This window comes from Neofelis nebulosa, chromosome 15, assembly GCF_028018385.1.
Source record: "Neofelis nebulosa isolate mNeoNeb1 chromosome 15, mNeoNeb1.pri, whole genome shotgun sequence".
In the NCBI taxonomy this organism is placed as follows: Eukaryota; Metazoa; Chordata; class Mammalia; order Carnivora; family Felidae; genus Neofelis; species Neofelis nebulosa.
This window is the reverse complement of record NC_080796.1, coordinates 26,827,078-26,852,443: the sequence shown is the minus strand read 5'-3', so window position 1 is coordinate 26,852,443 and position 25,366 is coordinate 26,827,078. Positions and strand designations below refer to the sequence as shown.

The window sequence follows — 25,366 nt, the reverse complement described above, 5'->3', positions numbered from 1 at the left end:
TGCAATATGTTGCTGGGGCCACACACTGATTAGAAGAAGAGAATTTCCTGTATAATTATCGAGGTGCTGTAGAGATTCGAACACTGCTCTTCATTTAACAGCCCAAGGTAAACATTATTATACTCAACTAAGAAAACTGAGGTTCAGGGAGGTTAAGAAGAGGTATCTTTTTTTTTTTTCCCACTCCTCTAAATATAATATTTAGAAATTAAGAAACTCAAGCCTTACAAGTCATTCTGATTCTTGACTTTGGGTCAAAGATTTTGCTTATTGCTTTTCATCAGCTTTCAGCATTTGAGGCTGCAGACTTGCCCTTCTTTATAAGCTCAAATTTAGTGCTTCCAAGATGGCCAATGGAAAGGCATTCACTTGCCCTTAAATGCTAGATTTCACCTAGTAAAATGCTAGATTTCAACTTAGTGAAAAACAATAGCTAACTGAATTAAATGCCCACTATACCAATTTACGAGCAAGTACTTCACATATATTATCTCATGCAATCTTCATAACAATGCTGTTAAGTCAGATGCCATTATTCAAGAAGAGGTATATCTCTTAAGAGCAAAGAAATCTTCGGGCCCCTTGGTGGCTCAGTTCGTTAGGCATCTGACTCTTGATATCGGCTCAGGTCATGATCTTGTGATTTGTGAAATTGAGCCCTGTGGCAGGCTCTGCACGGACCCTGCTTGGCATTCTCTTTCTCCCTCTTGCTCAAAATAAATAAATACTAAAAAAAGAAAAAAAGGAAAAAAAAGAAAGAGAGCAAAGAAATCTTTCCTAGAAGTCTTCCTCCTTCATTCTCCTCTCCCTCCACCCCACCCCCATCCTTGCAAGTCTCAGTGGCTACAAATCCTTCATACTTATTTATGTCTGACAAAGGAAATGTCAGGGAAGTCTTCACTAAGAATCTGCTATTTGAGATGAGTCTTAACGAGTAGAAACCGGGCAGATGGAGGGGTAGTATGGACATTCCTGGCAAGAGAAAATAATATTTGCAAAGACAGAATGGAAGAAACTGGCATGGCAGAAGAATATTGGTAAATTCTTTGTAGAAAAAAAAAGTGTGTGTGTGTGTGTGTGAGAGAGAGAGAGAGAGAGAGACAGACAGACAGAAAGAGAGAGAGGAAGAGGGATAGAGAGGGAGGCAGGGAACATGGATAATATGCTGCAAAGACAGACTGGAAGCAGATCATGAAGCATGTACAACAGCATGGGAAGAAACATGCACTTTATTCTCTAAATCAAAAGTTGTTAACTAAGGGGCGCCTGGGTGGCTCAGTCAGTTAAGCGGCCGACTTCGACTCAGGTCATGATCTCGCGGTCTGTGAGTTCAAGCCCCGCGTCGGGCTCTGTGCTGACAGCTCAGAGCCTGGAGCCTGTTTCAGATTCTGTGTCTCCCTCTCTCTGACCCTCCCCCGTTCATGCTCTGTCTCTCTCTGTCTCAAAAATAAACAAATGTTAAAAAAAAAAAAAAAATTAAAAAAAAAAAGTTAACTAAGAGACCATGAATTAAATCCTAGGGCCATGAACTGCACAACTTCCCAGAAGTATGAAAATTGTGTAATGAGCACTCACAAAAATTAATTTTCCTGGATCCACAGCTATCCAATGATTTTCAAAGGGACTCAGGAATAAAAAGTGGTTAAGAATCACTATTCTGGGTGACTGGGAGTTACTGTATAATTACAGGCAGAGATGTATGCCATAACACTTTTATTTTAGAAAAGGAACTGGCAACATGTGTGGAGGCTGGCGGATTAGAAAGAGAACCTTAAAAGCAGAAACAGCAATTATTGCCCTACTTCAGCCAGGAGATTATAAGTATATTTTTAAAAAACTAATTCCATAGAATTTTCAAAAGTAAACTTGCTGAATTTGTTGACCATCTGCAAATGGGTTGTGAGTGAGAAAGGAAGTAAGCATGCCTTATCATTCTACTCCTCCCTAATAGTTGAGGTCATTCACTTATTTCATACCATCATCTGCAAAAGCCATTAAGTTCAACAGAGCAGGTGCAGGTGAAAGGGTACCACTTTCCTCCATTTGCAACTACCACTAGGAAACTAACCAGATGATGCCAAATGTCCCAAAGAGGAAATACTGATGGTGTAGAACAAGGGTTTGCAAACTACGGCCACAAGCTGAATCCAGCCCTGTTTTTGTAAATTAAAATTGTTTTATTGGAACACAACTACACTCATTCATTTATGTATTGTTTATGGTTCCTTTCACCCCACAAAGGCAGCCCTGAATAGATGCAACGGTGACTGTATGGCCTGCAAAAAAAAGTCTGAAGTATTTACGATCTGGGCCTTTACAAAAAGTCTATTGATCCCTCATCTAGAACAAAACCAAGGGCAGATTCTACTTCAGAAAGCACTCCTCAGATGAGGGTATGCAGGGAAAGGCTGTACACAGACCAAATTCAGCCAGGTAACATTAATCTTCCAGGGCAGCTGCAGATATATCTATAGTAGCAGCAAGTTACTCCTCATCAAATCGAATAAATAAGATCTAAGAAAGAATCTATTGGAAAACTAACACTCCACACAAGCAACATATTAAGAGCCAATGTTCTCAACCCAATCCAAATCCTCATCCTGAGGCCTCATTCTTCCACTCAAACATTGCCTTCTCCCTCCCTCAGGTTCTCTTTTAAGATGTAAAAAGAAGAAAATACTAAGATTCAAGTATCATGTAAAACTGCTGAAGTATCTGATCTGGACAAGGGTCTTGGTCTATTTGTGTAATTTGGGCAAACGCGTGTCTAGATAGGCATTTTAATCTTTAAAAACATTTTTTTTAACATTTATTCATTTTTGAGAGACAGAGAGAAACAGAGCATGAGCGGGGAAGGGGCAGAGAGAGGGAGACACAGAATCCAAAGCAGGCTCCAGGCTCTGAGCTGTCAGCACAGAGCCCGACACGGGGCTCGAACTCACGAACCATGAGATCATGACCTGAGCTGAAGTCAGCTGCGTAACCAACTGAGCCACCCAGGCGCCCCTTATTTCTTGATTATTTCTAAGAAAAAGGTTATAACTGACTTCTGCTTTGTGTGTATTTAAATAATTACGTGAAAGGCACAGCAAGGATCCATGTTAAAAAAACAGTTTTTGGTAAATCTCTCATCAATTCATATCTGTATTAGAATCTTCATTGCATCACTTTTTCAAAACAGCTTTATTTATACACAGGTGGCATGCAATAAATTGCACATGTTCAATGTATACAGTAAACACCCATGAAAAAATCTCTACAGTCAAGATAGCGAACATAGCCACTTGCCCCCAAGTGCCTGGTTTCTCTCATTCAGCAAAGTTACTTTGAGATTCATCTGTGTTGTTGTGTGTATCAACAGTACATGCCTTTTTATTGCTAAGTAGTATGGACATACCATCATTTGTTTACCCATTCATCTACTGATGAGCATCTAGATTTCAGTGGTTATTACAAATAAAGCTGCTGTGAAGGTTAGTATGGAAGTATTTTCTCTTCAGTAAATATCTAGGTAGAATAGCCAGTAGGTCTATATCTAACATTTTAATAAATAATCAAACTATTTCCTAAAGTGGTTGTACTATTTACAAACTCAACAGCGAAGTACAGAGGTCTAGTTCTTGTATACCCTTGCCAACACTTGGTAAGCCTTTTTGGTAATTCTAATAAGTATGAATCAGCAGCTCACCTATGATTCTGATTGGCATTTCTCTAATGACCAATATTACATTTAATATAAGTAATATAAATATAAATATTTTGAGAGTTCTTTACATATCCTAGATATAAATCCTTACACAACTGATTTGCAAATATTTTCTCCCACCCTACAGCTTGTCCTTTCATTCTCTTAATACTTTTTGAAGAGCACACATTTTTAATTTGACAAAGTTCACTTATCAGTGTTGTTTTATGAATCACGCTTTTGGTGTTACATTTAAAAATATTTGCCTTGGGGGCATCGGGGCGGCTCAGTCGGTTAAGCTTCCAACTTCAGCTCACATCATGATCTCATGGCTCAGAAGTTCAGGTCCCGCACTGGGCTCTCTGCTGTCAGCACGGAGCCCACTTCGGAACCTTTGTCCCCCCTCTCTCTTCTGCTCCCCCACTGGTTCTCTCTCAAAAATAAAAATATTTGCCTAACTCAAGATCACAAAGATTTTCTCCTGTTTTTGTCTAAAAGTTCTATAATTTTAAGTTTTTATACTTAGGTCTATGATTCATTTTGAGTTAACTTTTGCAGGCAAGATACAGAGTGAAGTTCATGTGCTTGTATATATTGATACCCAATTGTGCCAGCATGATTTGTCGAACAGGCTATCCTTTCTTCATTCAATTGCCTTTGTACTTTATTAAAATTCAGTTGTCTATAATATGCATTGGCTTATTTCTGGACTTTTCTATCCCACTGATCTATTTCTCTGTATATACACCAATACCATACTGTTTTGATTGCTTTAATTGTATAGTGATTGTGATATCAGGTAGTACTGACTCTCTAACTTTGTTCTTCTTTTTAAAAATTTTTTTCTGCTATTTTAGATTGTTTTCAGTTTTACATGAAGTTTAGAATCAATGTGTTGATTTCTATAAATGTGTGTGTGTGTGTGTGTGTGTGTGTGTGTATAAAAGCCTGCTAAAATTTGGGAATGGGATTGCACTAAATCAACAGATCTATTTGGTGAGAGTTGTCATCTTAGTAACAATCAGTCTTCCAAACCCATGAACAAGGAACACCACCCCAGTTATCTAAGTATTCTTTAATTCTGTTCAGCAATACTGTGTAGTTTTCAGTATTTCATACATGTTGCTATGGCTGATGGTATTGATTTTATTAAATTTCAATTTCTGTTTGTTGCTAGTTTATGAAGTGTAACTGATATTCATATATTGATCCTTTATCCTGCAACTTCATTAAACTCACTAATTAGTTTTCGTAGTTTTATAGGTTCCAACAGATTTTCTACAGTTCTGCCATCAGCAAAAAAAAAAAAAAAAAAGATACTTTTACTTCCTCCCTTCCATTCTAGATGCCTTTTGTTTTTTGCTTGACTACACTGCCTAGAACCTCCAGTATACTATGGAACAGAAGTAGTCAGAGTAGACAATCTTGACTTGTTCTAGGTCTCAAGGAGAAAGCATTTGATCTTCCACCATTAAAATTACATTATCTGTATTTTTTTCAGAGAGTTTGCTCAGAGTTACTATCTGGAATGGAAGATTTAATAAGATTATCAAATGCTTTTTTCTTTCTGCATTTACTGAGATAATCCTATGGCTTTTCTTTTTCAGTTGGTTAACAGGGACTTATCCTGATTGCTTTTTAAATGCTAAAGCTACCCTGAATTCCTGGAATAAACCCCCACTTGGTCATGATGTTTTGTTTTGTTTTATAAATGGTTACATTTAATTTGCTCTAATTAGTTTAGAATTTTTGCATGTATGCTCATGTGGGATATTTCTGTATAGTCTTCTTTTCTCCTAATGTCTTTGTCTAGTTTGAAATATAAGGGTAATACTAGCCTCACAAAGTAAGTTAGGAAGTATTCCTTTCTCTGCAACTTTCTGAAAGTCTTTGTTTAGAACTGGTATAATCTATTCCTTAAATATTTAGAATTCATTAAATTCTAAATTTAGAATTCAGAAGCCATCTGGGCCTAGAGGTTTTTTGGTGGGAGTATTTTAATAGTATCCATGTCTTTAATAGACACAAGTCTATTCAAGTTGTCTATTCCTTCTTGAGTGTAGTAGTGTGTATCTTTTGGAGAATTTGTCCATTTCATTTGTGGTGTAAAATTTATAAGCATAATGCTGCTTATAATACTCCGTTATTATCCTTTTATTGTGTGTAGAATCTGTAGTGATGTCACCTCTGTCATTCCTGATACCAACCAGTCCGGTTAGAGCTTTATTTACTGTACAGAACTTCCCAAAGAAACAGTTTGTGGTTATCACTGATTTTGTCTTTGTTTTCCTGTTTTTTATACATTCTCCCATATTGACCTTTACCATTTTCTTTCAATTATTCTGGTTTAATTTACTTTTTTCCTAATTTCTTAATGTGGAAGTGAGAACCATTAATTTGAGATATTTTTCCTTTTCTAATATAGGCATTCAGCGCTATAAATTCCCTCCTCGGTACTGCTTTACTGGTAGCTCACAAATTCTGGTATGTTTTATTTTCATTTAGTACAAAATACTTTATAATTTCCTTTTGATCTATTCTTTAAGCCATAGGTTATTCAGCATTGTATTATTTAGTTTCCAAGTATTAGTAAATTTTGCAGTTTTCTGCTAACAATTTCTAATTTAATTCCACTGTGATCATAGAACACAGGTTCTCAATCCTTTTAAATTATTGAGACTTGTTTTATGGCTGAAAATATGGTCCATCATGGAAAATGTACTTAAGAAGAATTGAGAATACTCTGCTGTTGTTAGGTAAAATATTCTATAAGTGTTAATTAGGTCAAATTGGTTGACACTATTATTCAAGCCTTCTATATCTTTGTGATTTCCAGTACTCAGAGAAGGGTACTGAACTCTCCAACTAAAACAGACAATTTGACTATTCCTCTTTAGAGTTCCATCAAGAGAAATTTTGAAATTCTATTAGAGGCAAAAAAAATGTTTAGAAGTGTTATGTCCCCTTAATTAACCAATTTCTTTATCATTATGTAATGATATCTTTTATCCTTGGAAATATTCTTTGCTCTGAATGAAGTCTACTTTGTCTAGTATTAATATAGCCATTCTATCTTTCGACTTATAAGTATGGTATTATGTTTTTCCATTCTTTTAATCTATTTGTACCTTTATATTTAAAGTATGCTTCTTATAGACAAGAATATATAGTTAAGTCTTGCTTTTTTATCTGCCTATCTCTGCCTTTTAACTGGTGTTTTTAGACCACTTACATTTGATGTGATTACTGACATGGTTAGGTGTAAGTCTATTATCTTGCTATTTGTTTCTATTTGTTCCATGGACCTTTTTGATCTTTTTATTACTTTTTTAAAAATTAAATAACTGTATTTTCTGATACCATTTTATCTCCTTTGTTAGATTACCTGTAACTTTTTTGAAAACAGGATTGCTTTAGGATTTATAGTGTACATCCTTTAATTTACCATAATCTACCTTCAAGTGCAGTACAAAAATCTTACAACAGTCTACTACCTAATACCATATCTTGCTTACCTAAGTCTCTGTACCTGAAAAAATGGGAAAGAAGCAAGCATTAGAAATAAAAGAAATAGTGGCAAGAAATTGAGACCTCCTTGATTTCATTTAAAAAGGTAAATAAGAGGGCGCCTGGGTGGCTCAGTCAGTTAAGCATCCGACGTCAGCTCAGGTCATGATCTCGTGGTCTGCGGGTTTGAGCCCCGTGTTGGACTCCGTGCTGACAGCTTGGAGCCTGGAGCCTGCTTCGGATTCTGTGCCTCCCTCTCTCTCTGCCCCTCCCCACTCATGCTCTGTCTCTGTCTCTCAAAAATAAGTAAGTGTTAAAAAAAAAAATTAAAAAGGTAAGTAAGAAACAAGAAGGAAAGAGAGGTTTAAAAATTAAAACTCTACATACATCTCTGATGGTTACTAAAACTGTTAAAGGATTTTTAAAAATAAATAAATGATCTTTAAATTTGTGTGTTTCTTTCCCAATGTAAATTTTTTTATGTTAGTAGGCTTTAAAACTTAAAGGCTCATCTGCTTTGTGGCCTTCATAGGGTTTCTGGCTACTATGAATCGTTTGAATGCTGATTAGGTTTCATATCATGACATGACTTTCCCCTCATGTCTTTGCATACAGTAGACTGAGGGGAAAGTTATGGCTCAAACTGCACAATAAAATTACAACCCTACCTTTACCCTCCCACTGTGCATTCTGGATGTTCACTGAAGTGGGAACTGTGTCTAAACATATTCTCAGCTTCATTTTAATGGCATTTTTAAAAACACACAACTGAAAACAACAACAACAACACACAACTGGATGACATGTTAGTTTTGCACTGCTTGTCACTTTTCTCTTGCCACCTTCCAGGACTCCTTTTTTGGCTCTAATAAGGATACCTATCTGCAACAGAATCCAGGATTCTGTAGTTCTCTAGTGTCACCTCCTTGTATTATTTTTAACACAATATGAGATAACATGTTAGGAAGTATTATATTAAAATACATTTAATGTGTCCATAATTAAAGTATGTATTATGTATTCATGCTGGTGTTCTTTATTGTTTTTTGTTTTCTTACTTCTAGTGAAGATTTCCAAGTAAAATGTTTTGGAGCATACAAATTTTTTTTTTTTTTAATAAAACCATATTCCCATAAAAAAAATTAAAACTCTACAACTTTACTATCTGTGTTCCAATCCTAGCTCTGCCACTTATACATAACCTTAGGCAAGATGGTTAGCCTTTGTTTCTACCTCTTTAAAATGGAGGAAAATAACAGTACCTACACTTCACCACGTTATCACAATGATCCAGTGAGTTAATACAGGTAAAATGTTTAGAACAGCACCAAGCCTCTTTTAAATCCTTGATAAATAAATACCAGGTCCTATTATTCAAACTACATAAGACAGTATTTTTTTTTTTATGCTCTATACACTACCCAAAATAACATTTCATACCCAGCTCACACACTAGGTTGCCCTACTCTAAGTGAAGGTGCAAGCAAATTAACTCCTTAGGCTCTTTTAACTATAAGAAATTAATTCATGTTATCTCAATTAGCATTATATATATGTCACATATCATATATATATGTGTATGTATATATGATGTCATACATATATGATGCTATTTACTAAACATTTGTTACATGCTTAGCATTGTTCTAAAAGCTTTGTGTCACCTCAGTTAATCTTCATATCAGCCCTACAAAGACAGATACTATTTATGATGCTCATTTTACGGATGAGGACTGAGACAGAGAAGATGAACAACTTGCCCAAGGTCACAAATCAGTAAAGGAGAGAGCCAAAAATCTACCACCAAAAGTCTGACACCAAAACCTGTACTCTTTTTCCTGGGAAAAAAAACAAAAACAAAAAACAAAACTGGATGTAGTCTCAAGAAAGGCAGGAACCACAGAAATACTAGAATAATCGAAGAAGAATATCCACAGAGCCAGAAACCAGAATCTTCAATCTCTTGCTCTATGCCTGTCTCTCTCTCAGATCTCATGGTTTCTCGCTTGGAATTCTGTGTTTCTCCCAACATAGATGACCTATTCTTTTCTCATCCCTCCTTATGCTAATCTTGTCCCACATTATCAAATGTAACTATCCCCCTACCCCAATGCAAATAAACCCTTCAATCCAAAGCATGCCCAAAAGACTAATTCTTGTTGTTATATCTTCAGTCGTGCTGGTTGGTTCCTAATATATTCTTTACACCTTAACAAAACACATTCCTTAAGGAACACTCTGGCCTTCCCTTCACTAAGCCTCTTCTCCTGTCAACAGCTCTTCAATCTGACACATAAGTACATATGGTCTTATGCTATTTTTTTTATCTTATGCTATTTACTGTGATTTCACATATAAGATTTCATCTTTCACCAAGAAGATGTAAATGAGTACAAGGCCTAAGATTTAAACTTCTATGATAACATTCACAGTACTGTGCTTACATAAAACATTCAAAAGTACTGTTCATAAAAAGAAAAAAAAAAAGAAGCAAAAAGTGGAATTTCTTATCTGTAAGATATCATCAAAACATTTGTTTTAGTAGACTTACCCTTGTCCCTCCAGCTTTAAGAGATAGGATCTTGGGGCGCCTGGGTGGCACAGTCGGTTGGGCGTCCGACTTCAGCCAGGTCACGATCTCGCGGTCCGTGGGTTCGAGCCCCGCGTCAGGCTCTGGGCTGATGGCTCAGAGCCTGGAGCCTGTTTCCGATTCTGTGTCTCCCTCTCTCTCTGCCCCTCCCCCGTTCACGCTCTGTCTCTCTCTGTCCCAAAAATAAATAAATGTTGAAAAAAAAAAAATTTAAGAGATAGGATCTAAAACCCATAAACCTACAAAAACTACATCCACAAATCAAAACTGAAAAGTAGCAGAGGTTATCCTAGCAACAACTTTACAGGATAAAAGCTAAGTCAATCAAACTTCTCCACCTACAAAATCCTAAAATCTATGAAACTCTATAAAGATTTCAGTGCATTTACAGAAGAGCACCTTAAGAGCAGCAACAGAAAACATACAGATTTGTCACATAATTCTAGAAGGCCAGAAAAGTTCTAGTCAAACCCTGGGAATCTAAATCAGGGTTGGAAGTCTAACAAAAATAATTTACTTCAGTAACCCTGAAGATCTAGAGTAACCCTCTGTAGGAGAGAATCTCAGCTATGATTATACTTGATCTTCGAGGTCCTGAAAGTGGAAGCGTGAAGAGCTAATTCAGCTAAGTCCTTGATTTATGCTTTCTCATTTGATCCTTACAATGATCCTATGAGAAGGTGCTCTTATGCCATTTGTAAATAGAGAAGCTGAATGCTAAAGAAATTAAGTAACTTGCCCACATTCACACAAACTTTAAGCACAGAATTAATGCCACTGTTTATGTTGCAAAACAGTTATTTTAAATCTAACTTAGTAAATTACTTGACAGATTCCTAGAGCACTCAGATGCATTATGAGAATTTTAAGGCCACATGAAATCATAGTTTTAACACTGACATTCCTTTCAATGAAAATTAAACTATAGGTTAAGATACACATTTCATAGAAAGGCAAATGATCATTTTTAGACTAGACCCAACCAAAATCCACCGCCATATCCTGTTTCTCAAGCAAGCACACTGAAGTCTATCATTCCTTGTTCAAAAAATCACTAGTGGCATCAACTTTATGACAGTTGGCTAACATATTGGATAAAAAGACAAAAACTAGAGCGACACCTTGGTGGCTCAGTTAGTTAAGCATCTGACTCTAGGTTTTGGCTCTGATCATGATCTCAGTTTCGTGGTTGCAAGCCCCACATTGGGCTCTGTGCTGACAGCGCAGAGCCTGCTTGGGATTCGCTCTCTCTCCCTTTATCTCTGCCCCTCCCCTGCTCACACTCTCTCTGTCTCAAAATAAATAAAATAAAAAAAAATTAAAGACAAAAAGACAAAAACTAGATCTTACATTAAAATAAAATGGATGAATTAAAGATAAAAAAAATTTAAGTGATAAAAATACTAGAAGTAGGGGTGCCTGGGTGGCTCAGTCTGTTAAGCAGCTGACTCTTGATTTTGGCTCAGGTCATGATCTCACAGTTCATGGGTTTGAGCTCCACAACAGGCTCTGTGCTGACAGGGGGGAGCCTGCTTGGGATTCTCTCTCCCCTCTCTCTCTGTCCCTCCCTTGCTTGTGCACATGTGCTCACACTTGCTCTCTCTCTCTAAAAAAAATAAATAATCATTAAAAAAATACCAGAAGTAAACACATGATTTTTTTTTTTTTTTTTAATTGTGGCATAGGAAAGTCTTACTAGGACTAACAATAGAAACAACACAAGAGACTGGTATATCTGACTAGAGAAAATATAAGACACACACAGTAAAATATATTATTTCATTAATCTAAGGTGAGTATATTCTCACCTTTTAACATCTCTACAAGCAGGATGTCTCTTAAAATCAAGAATATCATGGTTTAACTGACAGCATATTATTTAGTCTTAGTTGTAGATAAAATAATGCATCTTACAGTTGAAGCCATCTTGGATTCAGTAAGATTCTCTTAAGAGACAAAAGATAAAATGAAAAAGATCTAAAGCAAATGATTTAATATTCTTAATACACAAAAAGCTCTTACATGTTATTAATGTTAACACGGTGTTTCAACTGCACTGATTATGTATCATTTCTTAAGTTAGGAGTTAACTGTACCAGTTTTTTATGTACTTTTTGTGTATCTGATTTATTTCCTTAAAAGGCTTTAAATCAAAAGACTTATGCCTTTAAAAGAATTAAGAAAATAGGTAAAAGGTATGTATGAAAAGGAAACTGGAGAAAGTAGCACGAATATACAAAAACGTGAAAATATAAGTTCCACTGAAAATGTTTACAAATGCCAATTAAAACTGAAAGCATTTATTACACAACAGATCAATGTATATGCTTTTAAAGCTGATCACCAAATCTGTGTTAACATACAGAAACACTTACACACCATGGGCAAGAATGAAAATGTACTTAACCACCAAACAAGAAACCCTTCTTTTAAGAATTCACCAAAAGGAAATAATCAGAAAAAAATAGGAAGACCTATTTAAAAAGGATGTTAACTTTGTCACTGTTTAATATAAAAGTTAGAAACAACCTAAATGTCCATCAAGATTCCTTAGGTAAATTATGATTCATCCATACAACACGACACCATGCAACCATTAGAAATAATGGCATAGAAAAACTGTCTTTGAAAGGCATATAAATATTCCTGAAGTATACAAAGACTATTTTTCCCCTTGTTTTAATTTTTAAACTTTTCCTATTTTTTTTAATTATTTATTTTGAGAGAGAAAGAAAAAGCGTGTGCATGGGAGGGGCAGTGGGGGGGGGGGGGCGGAGGGAGGGAGACAGAGAATCTCAAGCAGGCTCCACACTGTCAGTGCAGAGCCTGACGTGGGGCTTGAACTCACAAGCCATGAGATCATGACTTGAGTCGAAATCCAGAGTCAGATGCTTAATTGACTGAGCCACCCAGGTGCCACTCTATTCAGTTATTTTTTTTTTATTTTATTTTTTTTAATTTATTTTTGGGACAGAGAGAGACAGAGCATGAACGGGGGAGGGGCAGAGAGAGAGGGAGACACAGAATGGGAAGCAGGCTCCAGGCTCCGAGCCATCAGCCCAGAGCCTGACGCGGGGCTCGAACTCACGGACCGCGAGATCGTGACCTGGCTGAAGTCGGACGCCCAACCGACTGCGCCACCCAGGCGCCCCTCTATTCAGTTATTTTTAATTGAAGTGTAAGTGACAAACATACAAAAGCTTTTCATATGAGTATCAGATTTAAAAAATATTTTGATTTGATTTTACCTCTTTATTGAGATATAAAAGACTCAAGTGTGCAGTATGTACAGTGTACTGGGCAACATGTTTTTCCTGTGTAGCCACCCATGTAACCACCAACCAAATGAGGATGCGGAACATTTCCAGCCCTCGCAGAGTCTTGCTCCTCTAGTCCCAACCCCTAAACTCTACTCTGACTTCTATCAACACAGCTGAGTTTGACCTTTTCCTGAAATTCAAAATAAAAGAATCATACAGCATATACACCGTGTCCACCTTCTTCTGCTCAACCTTCTGTTTGTGTGTTTGCCCATACTTCCTGGGAAGAGCGGTAGAGTTTCTTCCTTTCCACTGATGCATAGCACTACTTTAGTGTAAAGCAGACTACACATTATTGATCCATTTTTTTCTGTTGATGGACATTTGGATCGTGTCCCATTGGGAGTTGTTATGAAAAAAAGCTGCTATGTTTCTTCAGGTTTTATAACTGATTTTATTTGCACTGCCTTTAATTTAGTTTTAGATGCTTCTATTAATAAAATTAAAAGGATCACAACCCAGAAAAATATAACACACAAAAAAATACAACTACCATTTCAAGATTTATATTTTACATAGCTGAGATTATCTTACACATGCTGTTTCTTTTGAATCAATCCCCTTTCCTTTCAGTTTTTTCTCCCTTTTTCTCTTCCTCTCCTCCTTACCTTAGCCCAACTAGTAAGAAACGTTTACATCTAGTGTGCAACGTTTTCCTACCCTTACAAGATCACTTAAACACATACACACACATAAGGTTTTTGTGGTTTTACAAAAAGGTGATACTTTATATACTCCTCTGCATCCTGCTTTTCTAAATTAAATATGGTAGCAGTGTCTTCATATCACTGATTATTTTTGCCATGTCTTATTTTTAACAGCTTTCTTGAGATATTAATTCACATACCATACAATCTGCCTATTTAAAGTATACAATTCAGGAGATTAAGAGTGTAGTTATGATGAGCATTGAGTAATGTACAGAATTGCTAAGTCACTATAGTGTACACCTGAAATTAATATAACACTTGATGTTAATTATACTGGAATTAAAACTTTAAACAATAAAATAAAAATAAAGTTTACAATTCAATGGTATGTACAACTATCACCACAATTTGAGAACATTTTCATCATCTCAGAATGAGACTCCACGCCCTTTAGCTCCCACTGCCTCTCTCCTCTCCCCAAGCCCTAAGCAACCACTAATCTACTGTCTACAGATTTGCTCTGTTCTGGACATTTCATCTGAATGGAGTCATATAACATGTGGCATTTTCTGACTGCTTCTTTCACCTACTATCATATTTTCAAGGTTCTGTGATGTTGTAGCATGTAGCTACTCCTTTTACTGACTGAATACTAATTCATTGTATGGATATACCACATGCTATTTCTCCACTTGTTCATTTATAGACATCTGGGTTGTTTCTACTTTCTGTCTATAGTGAATGCTGCTGCTGTAAATACTCATGTACAATTTTTTCAGGGACATGTTATCATTTCTCTTGGTAATTCTATGTTAAATAATCTGAAGAACTCCCATAATGTCATCCAAAGTAGCCATGTCAATTTACATTCCTATCAGTGTGTGAGGATTCCAATTTCTGTACAACTATGCCTACATTTGTTATAATCTAACTTTTTGATTTTAGTCATTCTAGTGGTGTGAAGGTGGATTTCATTATGGTTTCTGTTTCATTTCCCTGATACCTAATAATATTAAGCATCTTTTCATGTGCTTATGCATATCTTCTTTTAAAAAATGCCAATTCAGGGGCACCTGGGTGGCTCAGTTAGTTAAGTGTCTGACTCTTGGTTTCGGCTCAGGTCATCATCTCACGGTTCATGAGTTCGGGCCCCACATCAGGCTCTGCGCTGACAGTGTGGAGACTGCTTAGGATTCTCTTTCTTTCTCGCTCTCTCTCTGCCCCTCCCCTACTCATGCTTACCCTCTCTCTCAACATAAATAAACTTAAAAACTTTTTTTAATAATAAAAAAATAAAAACGCCAATTCAGATCCTCTGTTTTCAAATTGGGTTATTTGTCTTTTTATTACTGAGTTGAGTTCTTTACATATTCTGAATACAAGTCTTTTAGCAGATATATGACTTGCAAATATCTTCTCCCATTCTGTGGGTTGTCTTTCTACTTTCTTAATGATGTCCTTTGAAGCTTAAGTTTAAAATTTTGATGAAACCCAATTTATCTCATCTTTGTTTTGTTGCTCCTGCTTTTGGTGTCATATATAACAATGCTTTGCCTATTTCAAGGTCATGAAAATTTACTCCTATGTTTTCTTCTACAATACATGTCTTCTGATGTCCATGTATACTGATTTCTATTGAGTCTAAAACAAGAAGCGAAACTGCTGGATCACAGGGCATATATGTGTCGAGCTTTAGCAGAGGATACCAAAGAATTTTCCAAAGTGGTTTTACCAATTTTCAAACCCATTTGAAATGTATGAGAGTCTAAGTGCTCTATATTCTTGTCAACACTTAGTAGCTTCAGATTTCTTCATTAACACCATTCTGGTGGGTATATCTTAGTATCACATGATAGTTTTAACCTGTAACTCTCTAAAAATCATGTGAGTACCTTTTCACCTTAGCCATCCAAACAACTCATTTTGTAAATGCCTGTTTCAGTCTTTTGCCCATTTGTTTCAAAATTGGGTTCCTAGTGTTTTTATTGTTTTGTTTTGACATCTTTTATATACTCTAGATACAAGTCCTCTGTCAGTTTTAAGTAATGCAGACACTCTTTCTAGTGTGTCACTTGCCTATTTACTCGAAGTATCCTTTGATGAACAGAGGTTCTCATTTAATGAAGAACAATTTATCAGTCTTATCTGGTTAGTACTTATTGTGTCCTGTTTAAAAAAAAAAAATCTTTGCCTACCAAAGGATCACATAGATATTTTTCCAGGTTTTCTCTAGAAACTTTATTTTTGACCCTTCATCTTATATCTATAGCCCCTTCAAAACACACATACATAACCTCTGTTATAAAACTATTTCAGGAAACAGAAAAAGGAAAGCTCCACAACTCATTTTATGAGTTTCATAACTTTAAACACAAATGCACACATATAAATCTGTGATAAATCTATTGATAAATGTGGATTTTAAAAAACTCTAAGACAATGGCAAACCAAGTTCAGCAGTATGTGTGAGGAGAGACAAATGCAACACAGCTAAGTGGGGTTGGATGTAATAACGCAAACAGGAGATACTCTATTAATGTGTGATACATTCTATTAGATTAACGAAGAAAATACACATGATCATCTCTCCCAACACAGAATAAGCACTTGATGAAATTTAATAGTTATTTATGATAGTAAAAGATAAAAATTCTTGCCATACAAAGCCTATAACATATTTCTTAATCTTTTACAGTTATCTATCAAAAACTTAAAGTAAGGTAGAGGAAATAGGGAGAGATTGGTAATAGGGTACAAACTTTCAATTATAAGATAAATAAGATCTGAGGATCTAATACGTAATATGGTAACTATAGTTGGTAACAGTATATTGTATAATTAAAATTTGCTAAGAAAGAAATGTTCTCACCATAAAAAAAAAAAAGTAAATATGTGAGGTGATAGGCGTGTTAGTTAACTCAATGGGGAAATCTGTTCACAACACGTCACAACATTACAAATGTTCCTTACTTATTGTTTTATTGTGTGTATGGTTTAGTCATATTATATATTAGCTAGTTAAAATACAGATTTATATAAAGGCAAACTTTTTATCTTGTTTATTGCTGTATCCCCAGCACCAAGAACTATTTCTGGTACAAAGAAAATGCTCCATGACTTTTTTAAATGAATAAATAAATGAATGATTTCTAAATCAAAATCTGTACTTGGGGAAAAAATTATAGTACTATAGGCTAAGTCTGTATGTATAAACAATATATATACATGTATGTACATATTACTTATGCATGCAATTATTTCTGATTAGATTAATAAAATAACTAGCTAATTTAAAAATACCTATATTAAGATATCATACTTAATTATGAGATTTTAGAGATATTCCTATTAAAGTCAGAAACATGACATTCAAGTGAGCCCTTAATGCTACTATCTGGAAAAAACACTATATTTCCCTATTCTATTTTCTGTTCACTTTTCCACGTTTTGATAGATGACTGTATCATATATTTTTCCCTCTTCTCAAACCTCCAATACACACTCCTATTCTTCTTTACTTTAGCTAATTACCTCACTTTCCATACACTAAGGTAAACACAAAACCTTAGGTGAAAACTCCAAGCCACCATCATTTTATGTCTCCAACCAAATACAGTTGGCGCCTGAACAACACAAGGTTAACTGCATGGATCCACTGACACATGGATTTTTTTCAATAAATATAGTACAGTACCGTAAATGTATTTTCTCTTCTTTATAATTTTCTTAGTAACATTTTCCTTTTTATAGCTTTCTTTATTGTAAGAATACAGCATATAATTCATATAATATACAAAATATGTGTTAATCAGCTGTTTATGTTATCAGTAAGGCTTCCTGTCAACGACAGGCTATTAGTGATTAAGTCTGGGGGAAGTCAAAAGTTCTATGTGGATTTTTGACTGCACGGAAGTCGGTGACCCTAACCCCTTGTTGTTTAAGGGTCAACTGTATTCCATCTTCTCTCCTGTTTCTATACATAAACTCCCCCTACTCCTAGTAAAGCGAAGGCTAATCCTTACACCTGTACATAGATCAGGAGTCATCAAACCAAAGCCCATACTATCCATGGCTGCTTTGACACTAAAAAAGTAAAGCTAGGAGTAACAGAAACTGGCCCACAAAGCCTAAAATACTCATTATCTAGCTCTGTAAAGAAAAACTGTTGATTCATGCACTAGACCATCTCTCCTCTCAACTAATACGGGCACTGCTGGTTGAAAGGGCCCACGAAGTTCCAAGCACATAAAGTAAGATGCAAACAAGACACAACATCAAGGACATGTCAGATATACTGATGACAAAAAAAAAAAAAAGAAAAAAAAAAAGAAAAAAGATCTTAACAGGGAGAGGTCACATAAAAAGGATGAAGACTGAATGGCATGAGACTTTGGAATAACCACTTGAAGCTAGAAAATTATAGTGCAATCTCTTAAATCTTGAGGGGAAATTATTCTACCTTGGAATTCTACACTCAGACCAGCCAAATTACTAATCAGGTATCAGCGTGGAAGAAAGATATTTTCAGCAATACATACATTTCAAAAATGTCACCTCCTCATACACTTTCTTAAAAGTTACTGAGGGATGCATTTCACCAAAACATAGGTATAAATGGCAAAAGAGGAAGGCATGGATCCAGACACTACAGGCTCTGACACAGGGAAAAGGCAAAGAGAACTCTCAGATTCATGACGAGAGGTCGCAGCCTACACCTGTATGGCAGGAGTGGAAAGCCACAGTACAGATTTGAGCAAAAGCACAGAAAGACCTAGGGGGTTCCCAATTTTTTTAAAAAACTGAACAATCTGATGTTGAACATACTGGGACAGCTTTAAAAGAAAAAAATTAGAGACAAATGGGAAATTAAGCAAAATTCAGAAAAGAAGAAAAATTTTTAACTCCAAGAAATATAATTTTAGTACACTGCAAAATTCAACCGTAAACATATTTACAAAGTCATAATAGTGTGAACAATGAACACTGATTTAACCAAAAGCATAATATACTGGGAGATAAAGGATTTTCAAGGTGGCCTAGGAATCTGAAAGCACAGACTCATCTTCCACAGTAGCAAGCCAGGAGAGATCTAAAATTGAAATAGTTTAAAATATGGGAGTAAATACCAGAAGAAACAGCTACAAGTATGGAAAATGGTTGCTTTAAGAGCAGAATATAGGAAGGAAAGTGATACCTAGATGAGGCAGGGGATGGTGTTTTTCGTTGTAAGTCCTACAGTACAATTTTCTTTTTAACTGCATAGTTGTATTATTGAAAGTCAACAACTGTTTTAAAACAAAACTAATGGTTTTTGTGTCCTTTAATGTCAGTTAATTCAGTCACCCCACAAATAATACCTAAGCATTGACTATGTGCCAGGTTCTTTTCTAGGTGCTACGAATACAACAGTGAAGAAAACTAAGTCCTTGCCCTCATGAAGCTTACATCCAGAAGGAAGAAAGCAATAAACAAATTAATGTACGTTTTAATGTCCGATAAATTAATGTTGTGAAGAAAAATAAAGGTAAGGGTAGAGTGTGATAAGGATCCTATTTAAGTAGGGTTTTCAGAAAAGGGCTCCTTCCAAGAATCAGCAAAAAGGAAATCAACCTAAAAATGAAAATGTGTTTTGAGAAAATGTCATAAAAGTAAAATTACAGAAGGGTATCAATGAAGTCCAAAGTGAGAACTTCATTTTAAGCCTCTCATACTCCAAAGCTACGTATCATTCAAGAGCCTGTACCAAAAGTTCTCAGTAGTGAAACATAAATCGCTAGGGACCCTCAACCTAAGTCACAAACATGGCTATTTATACTCTTCCTATATCTATAACTAGCCATTACTTATTAAAGTTACCAGGTAGGGGCAGCTGGATGGCTCAGTTAGTTAAGCATCTAACTCTTGGTTTTGGGTCTGGTCACAACCTCCCGATTCCTGGGTTGGACCCCCAAGTCTGGGTCTTCGATGACAGCATGGAACCTGCTTGGGATTCTCTCTCTCCCCTTCTCTGCCCCTCCCCCAGTCCATTCTCATTTTTTTCTAAACAAATAGACAAACATTTAAAAAATAAAGTTAATGGGGCGCCTGGGTGGCTTAATCGGTTAAGCGTCCGACTTCGGCTCAGGTTACGATCTCACGGCACGGTCCGTGAGTTCGAGCCCCGTGTCGGGCTCTGTGCCGACAGCTCAGAGCCTGGAGCCTGTTTCAGATTCTGTGTCTCCCTCTCTCTGTGACCCTCCCCCGTTCATGCTCTGTCTCTCTCTGTCTCAAAAATAAATAAACATTAAAAAAAAATTTTTTTTAAATAAAAAATAAAGTTACTGTGTATATTTATACTCAGTTTTCTTTCCATAGAATACGTGGATGTTTATATTTTAACTATGTAGTTAAACATTTTCCTAAATCAAAAGCTCCACACATTAATCAAGTAAGATTAAAAAAAAAAATTCCAGATTACTTCCAAGTTACCAAAATTTATCACGTCCAATCTTCATTCTCTCACTACAGAGGAGCCCTAAACCAATGGGAATAAGACACATTTAAAAAAAACAATTTATAGGGTAATGCAATACATTAACTTTCCTTTCCAAGGAACCTCACTCAGGCTAAGTGAAGTAGAGTTTCAACTTTTTTGAATTATCTTCTCACTGAAAATTGAGTAACTGAAAAAATATAGTATTCAGATTAAAGGGATAATTTTATTCTACATTTAGTTGTTATAAGAACCTAATATTCAAAAAATAGGATTGATTTTAATACATCTCATTCTCAAGACACTTGTACCATTAAAAGTCCATCAAAACTATCTGTGTCTTTTTTACATAGCAAAAAAAGTGATACTTTTAGATTTTAAATAGGTTTTAAAGTTTAACTCATGAAAAGAAAGCAAATTCAACTAATTACATCTCAATTAAGAGGAGGATTTAAAGTTTAAAAGTTATTTAGAAATTTCTGGAAAAGTAAACCAGTAACCATATTGTACACTGACCTGTAACACTAGACGTTGATGCTTTCCCCAAGCTTTGCACTTGGAGACGGAGCACTGGGCTATAGGAACGGCTACAACTTGGGATTGGGTTGACTGCTTGCTTACTATTGGTGTGCTTCCTCATCTAAAATGACATAGGGCTACCTCGGTGGCTCAGTCAGCCAGACTCTTGATTTTGGCTCAGGTCGTAATCGCACAGTCATGAGATCAAGCCCAGCTTCGGGAGTCCAGCCTGCTTAAATTCTCTCTCCCTCTCCTTCTGCCTGTCCCCAGCTCACACACTCTCTCTCTTTCTATAAATAAATAAATAAATAAGTAAATAAATAAATAAATAAATGGGAGCTAATAATACCTACATAGGGTCAAAGTTAATTACTGGCGGTCCTGACAATGAGAAATACTCACATATTTAAGAATCAATAATATATATATAAATATATATAAGCTTTGTAATCTGCAAAGCACTATACCAATATTTGTCATATTTTAATCAAAAAGGAAAACTATCACTTTCAGTCAAGTTTTTCTGATTTTAGCAATAATGGTTATCAGATTCTATGGAAGAACAGTAGGACACCGGTACACACACACACACACACACACACACACACACACACGTGCCAGAAAAAGGAGAGAGGATTTTTTTTTTAATTTAGACTTAAAAAAAATCTGACTCCCTTATAAACAAGTGCCAAGAGGGAATTATTTTTAGCAAATATTTAACTATACAAACCAAAAGACTAAAGCTGTTTAACCACATGTGAACTCCACATCATCTGACTTCAGGTAGAATGTTTATTTTTGGTTCCACTTGGGAACTAGACACCCAATGTATATAAACATAAATATATTTTTTAAACAACTGTCTTAATGCTTTTGTTCACTCAGTAATAATTCCCACTATTCTTAGAAGAAAAAACACAATATCCTTAACTAAAGTTCACTGCAAGAGATTTTACTTCTTAAACTTTTAAGCTAACTTTAAACAAATAACATTTTCTGACAGAGGAGCAGTGGACTATTTGCCCACTTACTCTTTAAACTCCATCAGAGCACAGACCTGTCTTTTTCTCTGCTGTATCCCCAACACTAAGGCACCTAACTGGCACCAACTAGGTACTCAACAAATATGTGTGGAACAAATGAGTAAGTGAGTGAGTGAACTGGGCCTCTAGACTAAAGCGTAAGTGTTTTAAGTTGCAAAAGAACATTTTCACTTAAATATCCATCACTCATTACAAACAACTACACTCTCAACTATAACAACGTGATAAACTGAAAAAGACACATAGTAGGTACTTAAACACACACAAGTATATTACTTATGTGTGTAATAAAAGTACGCAAAGTAAAAGAGTTAAAAAAAATTTCTTTCAAGAAATTTTGGTGTGTTCTTTCTGATACACACACACACACACACACACACACACATCAGAAAAGCATGTTGCAATCTTGATAAAGCAAACATCATCTTTAAAGTTCTGTTGCAATGTGGAATAATTTAGGCAAAATGAACAGTATTTCCAGTGTCCCACCCAGAATATTTTCAAAAGTCAAATTCCTTAATTCAGTTAAAGGTGGACTAAACTGGAAAAATAGACCTTACCATTTCAAAATTATTATACTGAATTTTAAAGAGGGAAAATAAAATAGGTTTAAAATAAATTACAGTGAAATTAATGCAAAAAGGCATCTAATATCCTTATATTTGACCTTTAAGCAAATTAAACAAGTAATTTCCCAAAAATTTTTAAGCTAGATTATAAACTGTATGCCCACAAAGCTTGAGTTAGTAGTTGTTTTTATTAAAATAATACTGTTTGGATAAGTTCCTTCATAATTCTAAAGTTCATAGTAAGATATTCAGCAGTTAACAGTACAGTAATACACATTATAGTCATGATTCTACACCACTTGCACAAGCATAATTATCTGGGTGGAACAGGCTTTATGGCTAGCATGCTATGGTCTGTGACTGCATGGATCGAAGTTTCCCAAGATTCTGATGGTCATCTTCAAAGAGACTTAAGTGAGAGCCGACTTCACGGTGAATACAAAAATACACCAAAATCAATTCATAAACACCGGTACGAAAACAAGGCTCTCTATAACAACTACAGCGTTGGAAGAAAAAAAAAAAAATCCAGGGCACATAAAAGGTAAAACTCAATTGCTGCCCGTGTTTCCTGCTTTACGGTCTTAAACGCCAGGTATTAGATACTTTTTTTTTTTTTTTTAGCGTTTTCTTAAACAGAAATTTAATGTTTTCAGTTACCCCTCCTCCACAGTTAACATCAATGCCCTTTCTTCCTCCTCCTTTACCCCTCCCAGTTCAAACAAATTAACATTTGTACGAAGGTACCTCCTATCAGCTCGCAGCTTCTTCCCAAACACGCCCACGTACATTGAAACTGGCCTGCGTCTACACAACACAGCTACAGGAAAAGAGCTCCAAGGGGGGCAGGTGGGAGGATAATTTAGCTCTGCACAGGTTTACGACTCTTTTCCAGATATTAGCTCCTCACTCTTGGCTCGGGTTTCTGCCAAATCACCTCCAAAGCATGGTGTTTATGAGCCTACCTAATCCGATACTGCAATGGAATTCCGGATATTTGCAGACAGATATCCCGGCTTTGCAAGTGTTTGATCAGATCGGTCCGGAATCTCTCCTTAGTACGCCCGCTCCTAGCTGTACAGCGACCCGACCTCCGGCCGCGCCCCCGACTCCGGAGCCTGCCGCACTCCCGGCCGGAGGCCAGCGCAGGACCAGCCCCTCCGCGTCCCGGGCTGGCGGGCGACCCGGGCTGCGGGCCGCTCCGCAACAGGTCACCGTGACCGCGGGCGCGGGTTCGCGGGCGGCTGGCTCGGCTGCCGGCTTCGGGGGCGCAGCGCCAGAGCCAGGGGAGGGGGTGTGGCCCGGCTCCGCGTTCCCGGCGCGGCGGTCCGGACTCCGGCTCACCTGAAGGGAGGCTGAGGCGCAGCCCGGCGCCAGGGCAGTGCGGGCCGCGGCCAGGGGGCTCCCGCCACCCAGGAGGGAGAGCCGAGGCGGCCTCAGGGGGCCGCCCCGCCCCCGGCCTTGGGACAGAGACCGGGAGCGGGGAGCCCACGGCCGCCTCCAGCCTCCGAGAGCGAGCCGCCGAGGGAGGCGCGGCCCCAGGCCCCCCAGCGCTCTCCTCCCTCAGCCCGAGCCCCGTCTCCGCGCCGAGGGCAAGCAGCCCCGGGGCCCGCGGCCAGGAGAGCCACACCGCAGCGCCCGAGCCGCCGCCATTCCCCGCGCCGCCGCTGCGGCTCCGCGCCTCCCGGGGGGCGCAGCGCACCCACCTTCCCTCCCCCGCACCGCCCGCCAAGGCTCCGCACCGGGCCCGCGGCCGGAGCACCGACCTGTGCAGCCGCGGCCGTCGCCTCGGAGGATGGGAACACGACGCCGGCCTCAGGGTCCGCCGCTGCCGCCGCCGCCGCCGCCTAAGCTAGCGCCTGGCGACCCGAGCAGTCGGCGTCTCTCATTCAGCGCCCGCCGCCGCCGCCGCCGCCGCCGCCGCCGCGGCCGCCGCTCGGGGGAGGGGAGTGAGCTGGATCCACCCCGTCCGCGCCGCGGGTGGGGGAGGAGAGCGGACCTGCCGGGCGCGCGCAGGGAGGGCGGGGCGGAGCCGCGCGCGCGCGCACCAACCGAATGCGCTCGCGCGTGCCTTCGGGGCCGCGACTGGCGGGGTCTTTGCCGCGCGCTCCGCGCCTGCTGCTCTGCTGCCCCACACGCCCAACTGCCGCCGGGGACCGGTGTCCGCGGCGCGCGCCGCTAGCCGCAGCCCCCCGCCCGGCGCCCGCGGGAGGGAGGGGCTGCTACCCGCCCAAAGGAGGGGCGGGGAAGGGTTGGAGGGCTGACAGGTGGGGCGCCGGACACCTCCTTCCCGCACTGGGCCCACCACGGTGAAACCGACCCTGGTGTCTGTCGCTTTCAGCGCCGGCACCTCACCTTTAAGGCCGGAGAACAAAGTCTGGAAACACTTGGTCCCCAGATGAAATATTCTGCCCGCGCCAGCGGTGTTTTTAGAATTAGTCGCTGCAACTCATGTGGGGGGCTCCAAATGTGAAGAGCCGCCCCACTGCCGTAGGACCATAAATTATGGTGATCAATACTCTCATATTAAGATTCGGGAAGTGTTAGAAGTAGGCCTTTGTAAGTGTTATGCTGGGGACTGCCCGTGGCTTAATAAGCAAATGGCAGAAATTTGGCATCCCCGGGGGTCTCGGATTGACGAGTTCCAGGTGAAAAGTATTTTCATGTCAATGCACGAAAAAGATTCAGAAATATCAAATATTTTCTGTGAATGAAAAAGGAACAGATTCGTTATAAACGGCGGAAGGGTGTTTCGGAGGGTGCTCTGTATGGGGTGGCCTACTTAAAATTAGCACCATTTGATGCAGTGTGACTATAAATGGAAGGTTTTAAGTGAGCCACCTTTATGCTGTCATTAGACCATTTGGAAATGATTATTTGATGATCTGCAGCTCTTCAGGCAATGTACAGTAGAATGTGGAAGGGATACTGTGTACTAACTAGCATTGGGTATAAAACATGAAAGGACCAAAATTGTTCCCATTTGGTTTCTTTCCTCCCTTTTATAACCA

At 38.2% G+C, this 25,366-nt stretch overlaps 1 protein-coding gene across 5 annotated transcripts in view; it reads right to left on the bottom strand.

Moving 5' to 3' along the window:
- The window catches only part of RALGPS2 (Ral GEF with PH domain and SH3 binding motif 2), a 171,203-nt gene extending 146,936 nt beyond the window's left edge, over positions 1-24,267 (bottom strand). For 3 of the 5 annotated variants that reach the window (XM_058701137.1, XM_058701141.1, XM_058701142.1), the window contains exon 1: positions 24,122-24,267. The gene's annotated coding sequence lies outside the window, so the exon portion shown is untranslated. Of the gene's footprint in view, positions 1-23,320; positions 23,425-24,121 lie in introns of those variants that run through there. The other 2 variants (XM_058701139.1, XM_058701140.1) reach the window with 2 other exon arrangements.
- Positions 24,268-25,366: the final 1,099 nt, after the last annotated feature.